At 41.8% G+C, this 13657-nt stretch overlaps 1 long non-coding RNA gene across 1 annotated transcript in view; it reads right to left on the bottom strand.

Moving 5' to 3' along the window:
* Positions 1-11427: 11427 nt before the first annotated feature.
* The window catches only part of LOC105001123, a 12686-nt gene continuing 10456 nt past the window's right edge, over positions 11428-13657 (bottom strand). Inside the window, exons 3-4 of the long non-coding RNA XR_826822.1 lie at positions 12741-12839; positions 11428-11501 (exon numbers count right to left, since the gene is read on the bottom strand). This is a non-coding gene — a long non-coding RNA (uncharacterized LOC105001123). The remainder of the gene's footprint in view (positions 11502-12740; positions 12840-13657) is intronic.

Raw genomic sequence — 13657 nt, 5'->3', positions numbered from 1 at the left:
ATCCCACTAAAGGAATGCAGTGGGCCCCTCAGCCTCTTTCTCCAGTTTGATCAGAGCCCTCTGTGTGACCAGCTAAATCAACTCAAAGATCTGCCTCCCAAGCACATGTTTCTTCCTTTGTTCTAATTTTCTATGCCACATAATCTCTTTTCCACTTTGGAATCCTCTTCATCCTTGATGTCCCAGCACAAGAACAAGCGTTACCTCCTTCAAAAGTCTTTGTCTGACAACACCAACCTTCAGGAAGGATTCTTGTCTATAAACACATATGTGTCTGTTAAGTCACTTCAGTCGTGTCTGACTCTTTGCAACCCTATGGACTGTAGCCCACCAGCCTCCTCTGTCCATGGGATTCTCCAGGCAAGAATACTGAAGTGGGTTGCCATACCCTGCTCCAGGGGATCTTCCCAATCCAGGGACTGAAGCTGCATCTCTTAAGTCATCTGCATTGGCAGGCAGGTTCTTTACCACTAGTGCCACCTGGGAAGCCCATAGACATGTATAGCATTTGCTAATTGTATCACCTATGTCCAGCTAAAGGCCTGGAGCCTATTCACCTGAATGTTTTAGAGCCTGTAACTGCCCCTTAGGATCCTCCGTAGAACTCTAGCCCTTTGCAGAACAGTCTCTGTGTGTGTGTGTGTGTGTGTGTGTGTGTGTGTAGTGGTAAGATAGAGGAGAACAGGCAGAAAAAATATTCATTAGTATGGAAAAAGTTGGCTTAAAGCTCAACATTCAGAAAACGAAGATCATGGCATCTTGTCCCATCACTTCATGGGAAATAGATGGAGAAACAGTGTCAGACTTTATTTTTATAGACTCCAAAAATCACTGCAGATGGTGACTGCAGCCATGAAATTAAAAGACGCTTACTCCTTGGAAGGAAAGTTATGACCAACCTAGATAGAATATTGAAAAGCAGAGACATCACTTTGCCAACAAAGGTCTGTCTAGTCAAGGCTATGGTTTTTCCAGTGGTCATGTATGGATGTGAGAGTTGAACTGTGAAGAAGGCTGAGTGCCGAAGAATTGATGCTTTTGAACTGTGGTGTTGGAGAAGACTCTTGAGAGTCCCTTGGACTGCAAGGAGATCCAACCAGTCCATTCTGAAGGAGATCAGCCCTGGGGTTTCTTTGGAAGGAATGATGCTAAAGCTGAAACTCCAATACTGTGGCCACCTCATGGGAAGAGTTGACTCATTGGAAAAGACTCTGATGCTGGGAGGGATTGGGGGCAGGAGGAGAAGGGGACGACAGAGGATGAGATGGCTGGATGGCATCACTGACTCGATGGACGTGAGTCTGAGTGAACTCTGGGAGATGGTGATGGACAGGGAGGCCTGGCGTGCTGTGATTCATGGGGTCGCAAAGAGTTGGACACAACTGAGCAACTGAACTGAACTGAACTGACTGAGTGTGGAAAACAGAAAGTGACCAGAGTAGCACTGTGTATGCATGCTGAGTTCCTCCGTCATGCCCAGCTCTTTGTGACCACATGGACTGTAGCCCATCAGGCTCCTCTGTCCACGGGATTTTCCAGGCAAGAATACTGGAGTGGGTTGCAATTTTGTCTTCTAGAGGTCTTCCTGATCAAACCCACATCTCCTGCATTGCAGGCAGATTCTTTTCCACTGAGCATCCTTGGAAGTGCTGTAAAGTCAATCAAAATCATTCATTTATAGGAAAACATTTACCTGGTGTCTGAAGGTACAAAAGTATATGTGTTCTGTGAACTACTCTGTGAAGACAAAAGAAAATACAAATATAAGCCTATCAGTTTTTACCCAAAGCCTGAACTAAACTTCTGTGGGAAACTAAGATTATTGGGTACACATATATAAAATTAGCATGAATCAAAGACTTTATCTAATACATTATTTAATGAAGGAACTGGAAAAAATTATAATCTGTTTAGATGAAAAGTCAAAGAACCACAAATGTACATGGAATAAAAAATATTAACATGAGTTTGCAAAAAAAAAAAATGTTTTCCATAGGGCATAATCAACTTCATTGCACTGCTGCTGCTACTGCTGCTAAGTTGCTTCAGTCATGTCTGACTCTGTGGGACCCCATAGCTGGCAGCCCACCAGGCTCCCCTGTCCCTAGCATTCTCCAGGCAAGAACACTGGAGTGGGTTGCCGTTTCATTGCACTGGACACAGGTAATTAGCTTTTATCTAGGTAAAGTTATTTGTGTTGCTCTCAGTTTTCTGCAAACTACATTCTACTTTCAGAATTATAAAGCAACCTAATCAAAGACAGAAGATTACAACATGATTTTTTTTGTTTGCTTTGTTCAGTCACTAAGTTGTGTCCGATTCTTTGCGACCCCATGGACTACAGGACACCAGGCTTCCCTGTCCTTCACTGTCTCCCTGAGTTTGCTTAAATTCATGTCCATTTTGTTGATGATGTTATCTAACCATCTTATCCACTTATCGTTTCCTTTGGCCTTCAGTCTTTCCGAGCATCAGGATCTTTTCCAGTGAGTTAGTTCTTCACATCGGGGGGCCAAAATATTGGAGCTTCAGCTTCAGCATCAGTCCTTTCAATGAATATTCATGGTTGATTTCCTTTAGGATTGACTGGTTTGACTTCCTGGCAGGCCAAGGAACACTCAGGAGTCTTCTCCAGCACAATTCAAAAGCATCAGTTCTTTCATGCTCAACCATCTATATGGTACAACTTTCACATCTGTACACAACCTGATAGAATCAGATAATCCCTAGATGACCCATCATTTCATGGTAAGGATATTCATTAATCTCTTTAGTTCATTCTAAAGAATTAAATTGCTGATTTCACTCATCTCCCCAACACACTTCATTCAACCTTCTCTCAGTCATTTCTAGCTGTTGTTTGTCCAAAACATCTCCTCAAAAAAGCATCTCTTTCTTACCTCCCAGGACTTACACATGCTCTTCCCCTGCCCTTGATACTCTTCCTTCTCCTCTGGCCTATCTTCCCCTACCTAACTCTCCTACTCATCTCTTTCCTTCCTAGTGTCATTTCCCAATTCTCTTCCTCAAGTAAGCCTACTCGATCTCCTGAGTAAGAGAGGGCCCCCTGCCCCCGCCATCACACCACATTCCTAACACTGTCTAATGCTAGATGCTTGCTTGTTTTATCACTGTAAGCTTAACGTAGACAGAGGCAAGGTCTCAATTTATTTCCTGGTTGAGTAAAATAAGAAAAGAAAACAAACCAAAAAAATTAAGAAACAAGTGAATTAAGCTTTCACATTCTCATGTGTAATCAGGGAAAAGATCCCTGCTCTGCCCTCTCTAAAGATCAGGATAGAGTGACTACCCTGATGGTTAAGAATTCAGGCAAAGAACAACTCCAGGCTAACATTTTCCTTTGAATGAACGATTCTGATTGGCTTTACAGTGCTTCTAAGGTGGCTCAGTGGTAAAGAATCTGCCTGCAGTGCAAGAGAGGTGAGTTTGATCCCTGCATCAGGAAGATCCCCTGGAAGAGAAAATGGCAACCCACTCCAGTGCAGGGGACACGGGTTTGATTCCTGATCAGAGAACTGAGATCCCACCTGCCATGGGGCAACTAAGACTGTCAGCTCAGTTCAGTTCAGTTCAGTCGCTCAGTCGTATCCGACTCTTTGCGACCCCATGAATTGCAGCACGCCAGGCCTCCCTGTCCATCACCAACTCCTGGAGTTCACTTAAACTCACATCCATTGAGTCAGTGATGCCATCCAGCCATCTCATCCTCTGTCGTCCCCTTCCCCTCCTGCCCCCAATCCCTCCCAGCATCAGAGTCTTTTCCAATGAGTCAACTCTTCGAATGAGGTGGCCAAAGTATTGGAGTTTCAGCTTTAGCATCATTCCTTCCAAAGAACACCCAGGACTGATCTCCTTTAGAATGGACTGGTTGCATCTTCTTGGAGTCCAAGGGACTCTCAAGAGTCTTCTCCAACATCACAGTTCAAAAGCATCAATTCTTCGGTGCTCAGCTTTCTTCATAGTCCAACTCTCACATCCATACATGACTACTGGAAAACCATAGCCTTGACTGTACACCACAACAAAAGATCCTTCATTCTGTAACTAAAATAAATGTTTAAAAGTATCAGGATAAACATGAAGTGAGACCTATAGACAAAGACAAATGAGCCTGGCAAATAAAAGGCTCTTGTTTTGTTTCTCACTGTAAAAAAATTTCTTTAGCAATTTCCATCTATGACAGCCTTCTTTGCTCATGAGATAAGGTTCCAAACAGTCAGTGATAACAATCGTAATAGAAAGAATATTTAGAAGTTGCTTTAAAATAAAATTGATCCATAGGAAAAAAAAATGGACATTTCAGGGAGCATTAGAAAAAGTAAAAGTTAAAATAAAAAACACAAACATGAGGTCGGGCTGTATTTGTGAGCAAGGCTGTCAGTTAATTCAGTAAATATTTTTTTCCTATTGAGAATTATTTTGGAGTATTTAGGGAGGAGCTTGATAATGAGTTGTTTATTAGGATCTAAAAGCACATACAAAATGCAGTCACCTAGTTAAGGAAGAATAAATAATAGCCCATCATCAGAGCCTCCCATCTACCTGAACCCCAATCCCACATCCGGCCTTGCCTGAGACACTTGAAAGCTATCAATTTACTGCATGAACCATATGACGCTCATACAGAAGTCAGAGCTACTGACTCTTTAAAGTGTACTAATTATCCCACAATTTTGAAAGTGAGACCATATGGAAGCTGTTTTCCTTGTGTTTCTGATTCAAAGACAAAAGACATGAAACTGAACAAGGATTTTCTATATTCTATGTTCCTTGCAAATGCTACTCAAAGTTCACCGAATTCACAAAATAAAAAATGTCTAATCTCCTCCTGGTCAAAGGCTGTCTGGAATTCAAGTCCTTTTCTCAAGTCTTTTTATTTCAAGTGTCTTTTCTCCCTCTGAGCTGTGACTACTCCTACCAAGATGAGTACAGCTAAATTAAAAATGAACTCTTCTGACCGTTCAATTAGTTGTTGAGGCAACACAATGTGAGCAGCTGGTGAGATGCTTTAATTTGTCTTCCCAAACCCAACAGATGCACCGGTGGTCTAAGGACAAGCAGCTAATGACACAGAGCCTGTCTTCAGTGGACATGGCAGTGAGAATCCCAGGCAGGGAAGAGAAGATTTTGAAGGATGAGGAGAGACCATATCAGACAAGAGGGCTCTTCCTTATTTATCTTATCTGAAGCCAGAACTCAGTCTCTGGCTTCCAGATGGAAACAGCTTAGGACCTGGGACCAAAGTCAGCTCTATTAAATGAGGCTGTCATTTGTAGAAGCACCTAAATCTAAGACTAATACTGAGTTACTTTGAAAACTGAACCATTCATATGATTCAGCAACCTCACTCTTGGGTATAAATCTGGAAAAAATAAAAACTCTAATTTGTAAAGTTAGTATACCCCACTTCTGGGCATATATCCAGATAAAACTATAATTCAAAAAGTTAGTGTCCATAGCAGCACTATTTACAATGATGAAGACATGGAAACAATCCAAGTGCACATCAACAGATGACTGGCTTAAGAAAACGTGTTTTTACATGTGGCTTCCCTGGAAACTCAGATGGTAAAGAATCCACCTGCAATACAGAGACCCAGGTTTGATCCCTGGGTCAGGAAGATCCCCTGGAGAAGGGAATGTCTACCCACTCCAGTATTCTTGCCTGGAGAATTCCATGGACAGAGGAGCCTGACAGGCTACAGTCCAAGGACTTGCAAAGAGTCAGACATGACTGAAAGACTTTCACTTACTCACTCATACATATACATGTGTGTGTATACATACACACATACATATGTATAATGGAGTATTACTCAGTCATAAAAAATGAATGGAGTCTTGCCACTTTTAGCAACATGAGTGGACCTAGAGAATATTATACTTGGTGAAGTAAGTTAGAACAAAGACAAATATCATATGATATCATTTGCATGTTCAAAATAAAATATGATACAAACGAACTTATTTACAACACAGAAACATACTCATGGACATAGAAAACAAACTGAGACTTATCAAAGGGGATAGTGGTGGGGGGAGGGGGAGGGAGATAAGTTACGAGTTTACGTTTAGTGGATGCAAACTACTATATATAAAACAGATAAACAACAAACTCCTTTTGTATAGTATAGGAAATTATATAGTCCATAGGGTTGCAAAGAGTCAGACACTGCTGAAGCGACTTAGCACAGCAGAGTGTATATATATATATATAACCACTTTTGCTGTATGTCTAAAACTAACACAATATTATCAATCAACTATACTTCAGTAAACAAGCAAGCAAACAAAAACTGAACCAGACTATAGGATCATAGAGTTGAGCTTATTCAGAAATGTGCTGTGCTTAGTCATTCAGTCATGTCTGATTCTTTGCAACACTATGGACTGTAGCCCACCAGGCTCCTCTGTCCATGGGGATTCTCCAGGCAAGAAAGCTAGAGTGGGTTGCCATGCCCTCCTCCAGGGACCTTCCCAACCTAGGGATTGAAGCCAGGTCTCCCACATTGCAGGTGGATTCTTTACTAAAAGAGCCTCTTGATGAAAGTGAAAGAGGAGAGTGAAAAAGTTGGCTTAAAACTCAACATTCAGAAAATGAATATCATGGCATCTGGTCCCATCACTTCATGGCAAATAGATGGGGAAACAGTGACAAACTTTATTTTGGGGGGCTCCAAAATCACTGCAGATGGTGGCTGCAGCCATGAAATTAAAAGACACTTCCTCCTTGGAATAAAAGATACTTGCTCCTATGACCAACCTAGACAGCATATAAAAAAGTAGAAATAGAGACAATTACTTTGCCTACAAAGGTCCATCTAGTCAAAGCTATGGTTTTTCCAGTGGTCATGTATGGATATGAGAGTTGGACTATAAAGAAAGCTGAGCACCAAAGAATTGATGCTTTTGAACTGTGGTGTTGGAGAAGACTCTTGAGAATCCCTCTCTCAAGGAGATCCAACCAGTCCATCCTAAAGGAAATCAGTTCTGAATATTCATTGAAAGGGCTGATGCTGAAGCTGAAACTTCAGTACTTTGGCCACCTGATGCAGAGAGATGACTCATTGGAAAAGACCGTGATGCTGGAAAAGATTGAAGGCGGGAGGAGAAGGGAATGACAGAGGATGAGATGGTTGGCTGGTATCACTGACTCAGTGGATGTACGTTTGAGTAAACTCTGGGAGTTGGTGATGGACAGGGAGGCCTGGTGTGCTGCAATCCATAGGGTCAAAAAGAACTGGACACGAGTGAATGACTGAACTGAACTGAGATGTTTAGGTACTATTACATTATTAACAGAATTTTTATTCTTTTGCCTTTGTGCATGAACTTTGTCCTCACTAGCATACACTTGCTTGGAGGCAAAAATGAGAGCTTGTCCCAGACAGAATGCAAAGAGAAGGAACAAGGCAAAGCGATATGTGAGCTTTGTCATGCAAAAACAGGACTGGGCACTAAAGTGAAGGCCCTGCAAGCCAGGCAAGGGTCTTGAGAGTAAGTTTCCAAATCTTTACTTCTCCTTTGGTCTATGAACAAGACTGTCTATAGGCTCCATTGTCATCATGTTCTCTAGCAATGCAAAGAGAGATCCTTTCACTTCTAGCAGCAAGGGTGGGAAGCCAGCCATTTCATGAGAAACAGAAAAGATGTGAGTACAGTGTACAGTGGAATTGTGTCCCCACAAAAGATAAGCTGAGGTTCTCACCTCCAGAGATAGCATGTGAATGTGACTTTATGTGGAAATAGTCTCTACAGATGAATCCAGTTAAGATGATGTCATAATCCCATATGACTGGGTCTTTATAAATAAACAGCCATATGAAGACACAAACACAGAAGAACACCATGTGAAGACACACAGACACAGGGAGGACGCCATGACAGTGGAAGCAGAGACTAATGTGGCTTACAAGCTGATGATTGCTCACCAGCAGCAAAAGCTAAAAGAGACAAGGAAGGAGTCTCCCAGAAGGACAGCTCTGATGACACCTTGGTTTTGGACTTTGGACCTCCAGAACTATGAGGCAATTCATCTCTGTTGCTTCGTGCAACCCAATCTATGGTAACTTTTTAGCGGAGCCCTAGGAAATTAACACAAGTACTATGGATGACAGAAAAAGGATGAAAGCAAGAGGTGAATATCTGCATCCTTATTTCCCACTCTGGGTTTCTGCCTGAATGATGTGGGAAAATCAGGTAACCGGGATAGGAGTAGAGGGCCTCTCACCAAACTTCTCTGAGAACTTGGAAAAAGGCTACCTCAAAAGTCATGGGGTTCTCCAGGCAAGAATACTGGAGAGGGTGGCCATTTCCTTCTCCAGTGGACCACGTTTTGTCAGAGTTCTTCACTATGACCTGTCTTGGATGGCCCTGCACAGCATGGCTCGTAACTTCACTGAGTTGCTTATGCAAGCCCTTTTGCCACAACAAGGCTGTGTTCCAATTGATTTTGAACTGTGGTGCTGGAGAAAACCCTTGAGAGTCCCTTGGACTCCAAGGAGATCAAACCAGTCAATCCTAAAAGAAACCAACCCTGAATATTCATTGGATGACTGATGATGAAGTTGAAGCTCCAGTTTTTTGGCCACCTTAGGTGAAGTCCAAAATCAATGCGTCAGCAGAGCAGTGCTCCCTCTGGAGACTCCTTCCTTGTCTCTTAGCTTATGGTGTTTGTGAGCCAACTCATCGGAAAAGACCCTGGTGCTGGAAAAGTTGGAAGTCAAAAGAAGAATCGGGAGGCAGAAGATGAGATGGACAGTACCACCAGCTCAATGGATGTGAAGTTGAGCAAACTCCAGGAGATAGTGAAGGAGAGAGGATCCTAGAGTACTGCAGTCCATGGGGTTGCAAAGAGTTGGACACGACTTACCGACTGAACAACAACAATACCTAACAGGTGCCTTGTAACAGAGACTTCACAGGCAGTACATCGGGAAAGAATCTGCCTGCTGATGTAGGAGACTCAGGCTGGAAGAGACTCAGGCCTGGCAAGAGAAACTTGGTGGTACAGTGTGTCTGATAGGGGAACCCAAGAGGCTTAACTTTCCCAAGGCTCCTGTTGGTGTCTCTGTCTCATTCCTAACATCCAGAAAATGCTGGAAGCAATAGTACTTTATGTTAGAATCCCTCATTTATGGTCTTATTTTTCTCCTCTTCCCAGTCTTATAGATTTGTTTTGAATGGGTTTGGAATTCAACTTCTGATTTTCCAGTGAGATAACCATTTGCTAGTTGGTTAAACAGTGATTGCTTTTTTATCATGACAACATTGCAATTGACAGAAGCAGGTATATAAACTGCATTTGTGGTATCAAGCCTGGGTGACTGAATGAATAGTCAAATCGTTAACAAAAATTGGTATGCCAGAAAAAGCAATCATTGTTTAATCACTCTTTGCAATTGGCATACCAATTTTTGTTAACGATACGACTATTCGTTCAGTCACCCAGGCTTGATACCACAAATCCAGTTTATGCACCTGCCTCTGTCGATTGCAGTGTTGTCACAATAGTTCCTCTATGTGTTAAATGCCCTATCAACCCTTCTGAGATCAGCTTCTTGTCTGCTTTACTCATTCAAGAAATAAATAAAGTTAATGCTTAGTAAGCAGGAGTCATCTTTCTAGGTATTTGAGGTTTAAAAATGAGTGCAATGGAAATGATATCAGCTTCCATAGAGCTTTTACAGTCTATTAACAAGACTAGAGGGAGAAGGCAACGGCAACCCACTCCAGTACTCTTGCCTGGAAAATCCCATGGACGGAGGAGCCTGGTAGGCTGCAGTCCATGGGGTCGCACAGAGGCAGACACGACTGAAACAACTTAGCAGCAGCAACAAGACTAGAAATAAATGAAATGATTATCCAGATAGATTTCTATCTGAAACTGTCATAAATGCTGTGAAAAGAAACTTCAGGGTTCTGTGAGAGATTGTAATAGGACAACTGACCTAGTCTGGGCAGTAGCCAAGAAAACCTTGCCTGAGGAAGTGACATTTGATACCACATCCAATGAGAGAGCAGGAGTTACCTGGGTGTAGGTAGGTGGTAAGAGAGTGGGAGCTCATGGTAGGAAGCTATGTAACTGAACTTACTTACAAAACCAAAACATACCTACAGACCTGGAAAACAAACTTATGGTTACTGAAGGGGAAATGTGGGGGAGGGGATGAATTAGGAGTTTGAGGTAATCAATAAGGACCAATTGTATAGCACAGGGAACTCTACTCAGTATTCAGTAATAACCTACTTGTGAAAAGAATCTGAAAAAAGAAGGGATATATATGTATCTATAACTGAGTCACTTGCTGTATATCTGAAACTAACACATTTTTAATCGACTACATTCCAATATAAAATAAAAATTAAATTAAAAAAAAAAAGAAGCTTATATAAAGCCTGAAGGAAGAGTGAGCATGGGAGGAACCTGAAAACAGACAACAGGATATCAGGGGAGAAGGCTATAAGAGTAACAGTAAATGACTCTGGAAGGTCCACTGGGTGGTTCCATCTGGAAGACCACAGCCTCCAATCATCTGACTTCCCTGTCAGGTTCCTTTGCTGACTTCGCCTCTCAAGAGATGGGAAGGGTCAACATTAGAGATGATCTCATCTCCATTCAGTGATCCTCAGCTTGGCTGTGTGTGGGCATCACCTGAGGCACTGTCTGACATCCTGGTGCTGGGTCTCAACCCAGAGTCCCATGCAATGCATTTGGTTATACTCTGGGCATTTCAGTTTGTAAACTTTCTTCAGGTGATTCTAGTAATCAGTCAAGACTGAAAACCACCATGATACCTGGATGGTTAGCTACATGATGGCAAGGCTCTTCTTTTTTTCCCATCTCTTAACATCCCTCACCCCTGCCCTCATATTTAGAATAGTATCTGATGTAATGCTTATTTAAGAAAGGAATGGAGGAGGGAAGGAGCCAAGGAAGGGAGGGAGGGAAATGAATGAACATTTCAAAATATATGCCCCCATATATAAATGGAAGTTTCCATTTATACTTCTATCTCTAAGTAAAATAGCTTGCCCTTGCATCTAGTTTGATATAAAGCCTACTGTCTTGTAGCTATGGCTTCCCAGGTGGCACAGTGGTAGAGAATCTGCCTGCCAATGCAGAAGACACAAGAAATGTGAGTTCGATCCCTGGGTCAGGAAGATCCTCTAGAGAATGAAATGGCAGCCCACTCCAATATAACTGCCTGGAAAATTCTATGAACAGAGGAGCCTGGGGGGCTACAGTCCATGGCTGTAAAGAGTCAGACATGATGGAATGAGCACGCATGAACACTGTAGTTACAGGATCTCCCTCTCCTTCTGTTTCTCTCTGTTTCTATCTCTGTCTCTGTCTCTCTCTCTATCTACCACACCCTAGGGGTTGGATGTGCTCGTGGTTACCCACCTGAATATAACTCACAGCTTCCTTGGCAGATTGTCTGAATCTTGTGACAATCCATTGACCAATAGAATGTCATCTGAAATTACATATGCAAGTTAAAGTTAAGTCCTCAGAGACAAACCAGGTTGCTTTTCACCTTCCCTTTTCCCCTTTGAAGGGTAGAACATAGACACAGAGTTTGTGAGCCAGTTTCAACACTGCAAATGAAAGCAGCATGCCTTGGGAGGATAAAGCAATAAGATAATACGATGTTTGTCATAGTTTTGGCCATATACATTTGTCAAATGTTTAGCCATATAGAAAAAGTCACATAAAAACTAGCTTCCCTCCAGACAAGGAAAATAAATGTTATTGTCCATATCATTCAGGAGATAAAGAGATGAATGTATATTTTATTTAAGAGCCAGCCAGCAAAAGTAGCATTAGGAAAAAAAACAATGTTTATATAATAATTCAATGTAGGTTTCCCTCTAATAGTTGAACATCAATTCTTTGGGAAGCTTATGCATTGGAGGCCAATTTAGCATACAAAATATTATATTTTTATTATAGAATCTTATACTACTTCATGATCATATGCCAAATCATATTTGATATCAATTGAGCAAAAGATGAGTGGTGCCAGTGGTAAAGAATCTGCCTGCCAATCCAAGACATGCAAGAGAGGCAGGTCCCTAGGTTGGGAAGAAGATCCCATGGAGGATGAAATGGTAATCCATTCCAGTATTCATGCCTAGCAAATCTCATGGACAGAGGAGCCTAGCAGGTTACAGTCCATGTGGCTGCAAAGAGTTGAACGTGACTAAGCAGGCACACAAGAACATACACACACTCAAGAGCAAAAGATGAACATGGATGTCACACGCTCCATGGGTGTTCACCCTACATCTTAAAAGGAGTAAGCTATGACAGAGCATTTGTTATAACATTGAAGTCCTTGTTTTCCTCCTGTGCATTTACCCTCCAACAACCTAATGCTTCGTTTCACCAAATGTTCATGAACTTCAGGTAACAGATGGATACGGAAAATGCTTTAGCTGCTCTAAAAAGGAGTTCTGGAGTTATTCTCAGGATATAGTTTTTTGTCTTTAAATCAAGAGTATTTAAACTCTTTAAGAACAAAAAAAGAAAAGAAAAAATCAGGATATGTGAAAAAAGAGTGGGTAAGCATCATACCAGCTGGCACACTCAGGCCTTCAGTTGTTAAATAAGCTTGTGGGAATCCTTTTCATCTCTAAAATGACAACCATTCCTGCTGGGTAAAATTAAATGTGTTAAGGCACCAAAGCCCACTGGACCCTTCATGTGTCTGTACCTGCAAACTTTTGCTACATCCAGGTCAGTGAAGTGGGGAAAATGCAGCGTAGCTTCACTTACTCAAAAGTAGCTTCCAACAGTTCACTTCACATTTCACCTGAAACACAAAGTCATTGACAGAATAATGCCTTCCGCCTCCAAAGGCCTCCGTGTTCTAATCCCCGAAACCTGTGTGCATGTTATATAGCATGGCAGCAAGGGACTTTACAGATGTGGTTAGATGAGGATTTTGAGATGAAGCGAGTTTAGTGCATTGGACAGGTGGGACCAGGATAATCACAGGTGTCCTTATAAGAGAAAGGAAAGAGCGTCAAGGTCAGGGAAAGAGATGTGACTATGGAAGCAGAGGTTGGAGGGATAGAGGCCGCAAGTCAAGGAATGTTGGCAACCACTAAAAACTGCAAAGAGTAACCATACTGCAACCTTGCTGACACCTGATTTTAAGCCAGTGAAAGCTATTTCTGACTTCTTACAGCTAGAATTCTAAGACAACATTTTTGTGTTGTCTGAAGCTGCTATATGGTGATTTGTTAAACCAGCGATAGGAAATTGTCTTTTATGGAAAAACATATGAGTAAAACTATTATTTTAAGTATTTCATACAAGTAATTCTTTTCTTGTTTGGAGTCAAAAAAAATAAATTTTAGAATTTGGTTAAATCACATTATATTTGCTAATAAGTACTTCAAAGAAGTAACTACAAAAAAAAAAAAAATCACCTCTTGATGAGGGTTAAAGAGGGTATAAAAATGGTGGCTTAAAACTCAACCTTCAAAAAAGTAAGAGCATGTCATTTGGTCCCATCACTTCATGGCAAATTGTTGTTGTTGAGTCGCTTAGCCATGTCCAACTCTGTGACCCCATGAACTGCTGTGACCCCATGAACTGCAGCACGCCAGGCTTCCCTGACCCTGT

Source organism: Bison bison, unplaced genomic scaffold (assembly GCF_000754665.1).
Source record: "Bison bison bison isolate TAMUID 2011002044 unplaced genomic scaffold, Bison_UMD1.0 scf7180017864379, whole genome shotgun sequence".
NCBI lineage: Eukaryota > Metazoa > Chordata > Mammalia > Artiodactyla > Bovidae > Bison > Bison bison.
Note: the sequence above shows the minus strand (reverse complement) of the source record. Positions and strands in the feature narration are given on the sequence as shown.